This window comes from Pteropus vampyrus, unplaced genomic scaffold (genome assembly GCF_000151845.1).
Source record: "Pteropus vampyrus isolate Shadow unplaced genomic scaffold, Pvam_2.0 Scaffold26, whole genome shotgun sequence".
NCBI classification, from domain to species: domain Eukaryota; kingdom Metazoa; phylum Chordata; class Mammalia; order Chiroptera; family Pteropodidae; genus Pteropus; species Pteropus vampyrus.
In genome coordinates, this window is record NW_011888807.1 from 9,101,930 (window position 1) to 9,107,856 (window position 5,927).

Here is a 5,927-nt window from a genome sequence, read left to right on the forward strand (position 1 = left end):
AGTGGGAAATAACTGCATGAATAAGAACAAATGACAGTAAAGGAGTAGAAAATGATGGTAATGGAAGAATGCCCTTTCATATAAAAAAGAGGTCTGTTTTAGAAAGTGAGATGTAAGCACAAGTCAAAAAGGAGTGAGATGCACAGGTGTTTGGGCAAAAGGCTTTCCAAACAGAAGAAAATAAAAATGTTGTGGAAGGATAATTAAGATAATTTTCACCTTTATGTTTTACTCCCTGGAAAAGTATTTCTCTGGCATAAATAAAACTAGAAAGATTTGTGGTGCAACATAAAGAGGATGCAGAGAAATGTGCCTGATGATAATGTACAGTGGAAATCACTCTTTTGGTCAAAGATCAATATCCACTGAGTATCCACTAAGGTTTGTCTGAAAAGAATCAGAGAACTTAGGTATGTTTTCAGAGAATTTTCCAAAGAGAATGGATTTGAACACTAAAGCTGCATTAGTCCCTAACTAGTTCTCAAACCCTTTATGTCAGCCATTACTCACATTCCCAAGAATGTACCCACAATTCTGTTAAGAAAAAATGAAGTTCTCATTGACATATTTTCCCTTTTTTTTTCTGACTTATATTATCCTTATGCCCAATCAGACAGTATAATTAATGGCCTAATTTCATTTTACTTAGCAAGAAAAATTTGTTAAATCAAACTCATTCTCCTAACTCAGGTCATGCTACTCAGTATGGCATTATCTCTGATTTAATATATATTTAAAAATTTAAACATATTCAATTTTTACAGCTTTCCATTTGCCCTTTCTTATTCTAGAGGAAAAAAATATGAAAATATGCATATAAAAATTCTACTTTCTGACTGATACATCCTTTGTTTTTTCTGTCCCCTGTCTTATATTGAGTCTGATAGAAAAAAATATTTTTTTTTAATCCTCAGACTGTGCAAAGCATTAAATAAATTGTCTGACAACCAATACATGTGTATTAACATTAATTAAGAGATCATTCAAGGTACTTTGATGAATAATCAAAGCATGAATAATATGTTTCTTAAGCACTATTATTCTATTTGTCTCTGAATACTGGAAATCAAATAAAGATTTCTACTGTCTCATTCTGGGGTTGAAAAAATGGATAAACAATCAAAATCCAATGTAATGTGTGGTTTTCTATGTTACAAATAGTTACACACAAAGTTGGTGTTGATCATGGAATTGTAGACTTTGAGACTAATATGACAAAGTCATAGTTGGGAGCACACCAGAACTACTGTTATGTATGAAACAATTTCCCCGGAGGAAAAAAGAAAAAAGCATCTGAGTAACACCTACACATTGGCCAAACAAGAAAAGACTCACATTCAATAGAGTTAGAAAGGTGGAGACACAATATTTTCATTAACTCCAGCCTCAGTGCAATGACCCATGATCATCAAGGAACTCAAAATATGGACTTTCTCCCATAGGAATGAAATGACTGAACCCCACAGTACCTTGACTTTTAAGATCCGTTCCTGAGAGATGAACTCCCAAAATATCTATGTTTGAAAGCAAATGGGGCTTGCACCGTGAGACCCACTGGGCTATAACAAAATGAAAAACAGTTCTCAAAGGGATCATCCACACAGGTAGCAGTGCAGAAGCAGCTATTTTAAAAGCACCCAGACATTCTGTGAAAGAGCCTCTTTTGCTTACGTTAAAGTGTTGGCCTGAGGGCAGTACTCCATTTCAACACACATCTAGAAGTCTGCTAGGGTATTGTCCAGGAACAGAGACTGCTGGGTACTATCTTTGCAATCTCTGTCTACCTCACTCCAGTGGTAGGTGTTATTTTTCTTAAAGCATAGGCTTTCCCCACCTCCCTTCTCAGGTGCCACGTTTGCCCTCTCCCTCTGCTACGTTCTAGAGCACCAGGATCTCTCAAAAAGGAGGTCTTACATGTGTCTGGTACTCCAGTTTTTAAGTCCAGTGACTACCCAGGGGACATCCCTTGATCGTCTAGTTCTGATGGCCAGCAGGGTTTGCAATTTTAGGTTCCATAGCTCTGTTGCAGTCAAAGAGACAGTTCTTGGCCAGCTACTAAAACCAACACTGTACATACAGCAGACTGAAAGATACCTCTAGTCTTTCTATAGAAAAGGCTTACTGGCTTGTCCTGGACTTTTGGCCTAAGAGGCAGGCTTTTGGTCTGGCACACACCTAGGAACATACAGTGGGGTTCTCAGGGAACAAAGGCAGGTGGAAATCATTTTCTGTTCTCTCTCTGCCTCACTCCAGCTCACTGGTATCTTCCAGAATGCAGCTTATTCCATCATCAAGCACCTTAATTTTTGCAACTGCTGCCTGGAAATACCTCTAGATCACCTGACTCTGGTAGCCATCAGAGGAAACACCCACAGGCTCTGCAGGACTGCAACCAGTGGAGAAATAGTAACAAACTGGGTATCACGCATAAGAGACAGCAAAAGGCAATAGTCTGAGAAAACCAGTCTTTCTATGCAAAAGCTCTATTAGCTTATCTACATACCTGTGGAACTTAAGAGTAAGCTTTGAATCAACCACACATTGAAAAGTCAACTATAACCTTTCTAGAGATCTAAGATGGTGGACATTATTTTTGTGCTCTTCCTCTGCCATGCTTAAGAGTGCTAGTAACTCCTGAAGAGGAGCTTTTAAATGTGTCAGGTGCCATGATTTTTATATCTAGTACTCCAGTTTCGTGTGTGTGTATATATGTCTGTGTGTGTGTGTGTGTGTGTGTGTGTGTGTGTGTGTGTGTGTGAATACCACCCAAGGTACAAACCTTGATCATCTGGCTTTGATGATCAGTGAGTCATTGTATTCTTGGGTCACACGTAACTGTAACAAACAGACAGATCTTGGCCAGCTACCACTCCCAGAGAATAACACAAATAGCAGACTGAAACATACCATCAGTATTTCGGTGAAAAAGGTTTATTTGCTTATCCTTAAACTTTAGGCTGAGGGGTAGACTTCTGGTTTGACATACATCTAAGGAACTACTGAGGATTTCTCTAGGGATGAAGGCAGATAGACACCATCTTTGAGCTCTGTTTTGCCTTATACACCAGTCCTTAATTAAATGCAGATAAATGATTTATCTGATAAAAGTTTTTTTTTTTTTTTTTTTAATTGTCAGAAAGAACTCACTGAGCTCAGGAGAAGAATGAATGAACACAATGAGAACTTAAATGAGATAGGAAATATAACAAAGTATCAAATTGAAATCATAAATCTAAAGAATACAATAACTAAACTAAAATAAATAAATAAATAAATAATACAGTATAAATAAATAATACAGATTTGACAGTAGTTAGATTTAGCAGAAGAAAGAATAGTGAACTCAAAGATGGGTCAGATGAGCAAAAAGAAAAAAGAAAACATTGAAAAGTGAATATAGCTTAAGAGATTTATGGGACATCAAGCCAACCAACATTTGCATTATTAGGGTGCCAAAAGGAGAAGAGAGAAAGATGCAGAAAATTATTTAAAGAAATAATGGCTAAAAGTTCCCTAACCTGTGAAAGGAAACAGTCGTCTAGATCCAGGAAACCCAGAGAATTCCAATAAAGAAAAACTCAAAGAAACTCACACCATGACACATCATAATTAAAATGTCAAAAGCTAAAGACAAAGAGAAAATATTAAAAACAGCAAGAGAAAAAACAACTTGTTACATACAAGGAAATCTCCATAAGACTATATGCATATTTTTCAGCAGAAATATTGTAGGCCTGAAAAGAGTGGCACAATGCAGTCAGAGTACATAAATACCTAACTATCAACCAAAAGAGTCTACCCCACAAAGTTATCATTCAGAATTGAAAGAAAGTTTTCCAGCAAGCAAACGCTAAAGAAATTTATCATCATTAGACCAATCTTATATGTTAAAGGGACCCGTTAAAGTGAAATAAAAGGCACTAATTTGTAGCAGGAAAATGTGCGAGTATAAATCTAACTGGTAAAAGTAAATATACAGTAATTTTTAGGATAATCTAATGTTGTAAAGGTTGTAGATTAATCATTTTTAAAAAACAAAAGTAGCAAAAATAACTATAACAATAATAATTCTGTTAAGGAATATAAAAGATAAAAAGATGTAAATTATAATGTCGGAAACACAAAATGTGAGAGACAGAGTAAAAATGTTGAGCTTCAAAATGTGATCAACAATAAGGTCTTATCAACTAAAATAGATTGTTAAAAATATAAATTCTTATATGTAAGCCTCATGGTAACCACAAACCAAAAAATCTATTGTAAACACACAAAAAAAATAAAAAGAAATAAATCAAAGCATTCTGCTATAGAAAATCATCAAATCACAAAGAAAGAATATAAGAGAAGAAAAAAGGAACAGAAAAAATAAAGATCCATAAAATAATAAATACATACTTATTTATAATTACTTTAAATGTAAATGGAATAAATTCTCCAATCAAAAAACATTGTGGCTGAATAGATTAAAGAAAAAACAAGATCCATCTGTATACTGGCTAAAGAGACTTACTTCAGATGTAGGACACACACAGACCAAAGGTGAAAGAATAAAAAATATTATCCATGCAAATGGAAACCAGAAGAAAACTAGGGTGGCTATATTTATATCAAACAAAACAAACTTTAAAATGAACACTTTGATCAGACACAAAGAAAGTCATTACATAAATCATAAAGAAGTTGATCTACCAAGAGAATATAACATTTGTAAATATTTATGCACCCAACATATGAACATCTAAATATATGAAGCATATATTAATATACCTAAAGAGAAAAATAAAAAGCAATACAAAAATAGTAGATTAGTTTATTACTCCACTTTCATCAACTGATAGATCAAAATAGAAAATGAATAAGGAAACATTGAACTTAACACATTAGTTATGGATTTGACAGATATATACAGAAATTCTATACAAAAACAAGAGACTACACATTCTTCTCAAGAATAGATCATATATTAGGCCACAACAAATGTTAATAAATTTAAGAAGATCAAAATCGAATCAAGCAATTTTCCAATCACAATGATATGAAACTAAAAATCAATTACAAGAAGAAAACTAAAAACTTCATGAATATGTGGCAATTTACTATTATGCTGATGAGAATCCAATGGGTTAAAGAAGAAATAAAAAAATAACTTGAAGTAAATCAAAATGAAAATATGACATATCAAAACTAATGGAATATAGCTAAAGCAGTTTTAAGAGGAAAGTCCATAATGATAAAAGCCTACCTCAAGAAACAAGAAAAATCTCAAAAAAACAATTTAATTTACATGTCCAGAAACCAGGAAAAAAAAAAAGAAAAGTTAAGCCTGCAGTTGGTAGAGAAAAAGATATAACAAAGATTAGATCAGAAATAAATAAAACAGACTAAAAAGACAATACTAAAGATCAACAAAATTAAGAACTGGTTCTTGGAAAAGAGAAACAATATTGAGAAAACTTAGACTCACTAAAAAAAAAAAAAGGAGGGTGGAGTGGGGTAAAAAGAGTACTCAAATGAGTAAAATCAGGAATAAAAGAGACATCCTACAGCTGAAACAACAGACATACAAAGGATCATGAGACACTACTATGAAAAATTGTATGCCAACAAATTGGATAACCTAGAAGAAATGGATAAATTTCTAGAAACATACAGCTTGTCGAGACTAAATTATGAAAAAATAAAAAATCCAAACAGACCAATTAGTACTAAGGAGATTGAAATGTTAATCAAAATTCTCCCAGAAAACAAAATTCCATAACCAGACAGCTTCACTAGGGAATCTGACCAAACATTTAAAGTAGAAGTAATATCAATCCTCAAACTCTTCTAAAAAAATAGAAAAGGGACACTCCCAAACTCATTTTACCAAGCCAGCAGTACCCCAACACTGAAACTAGATAATAATGCCACAAGAAAATAAAATTACA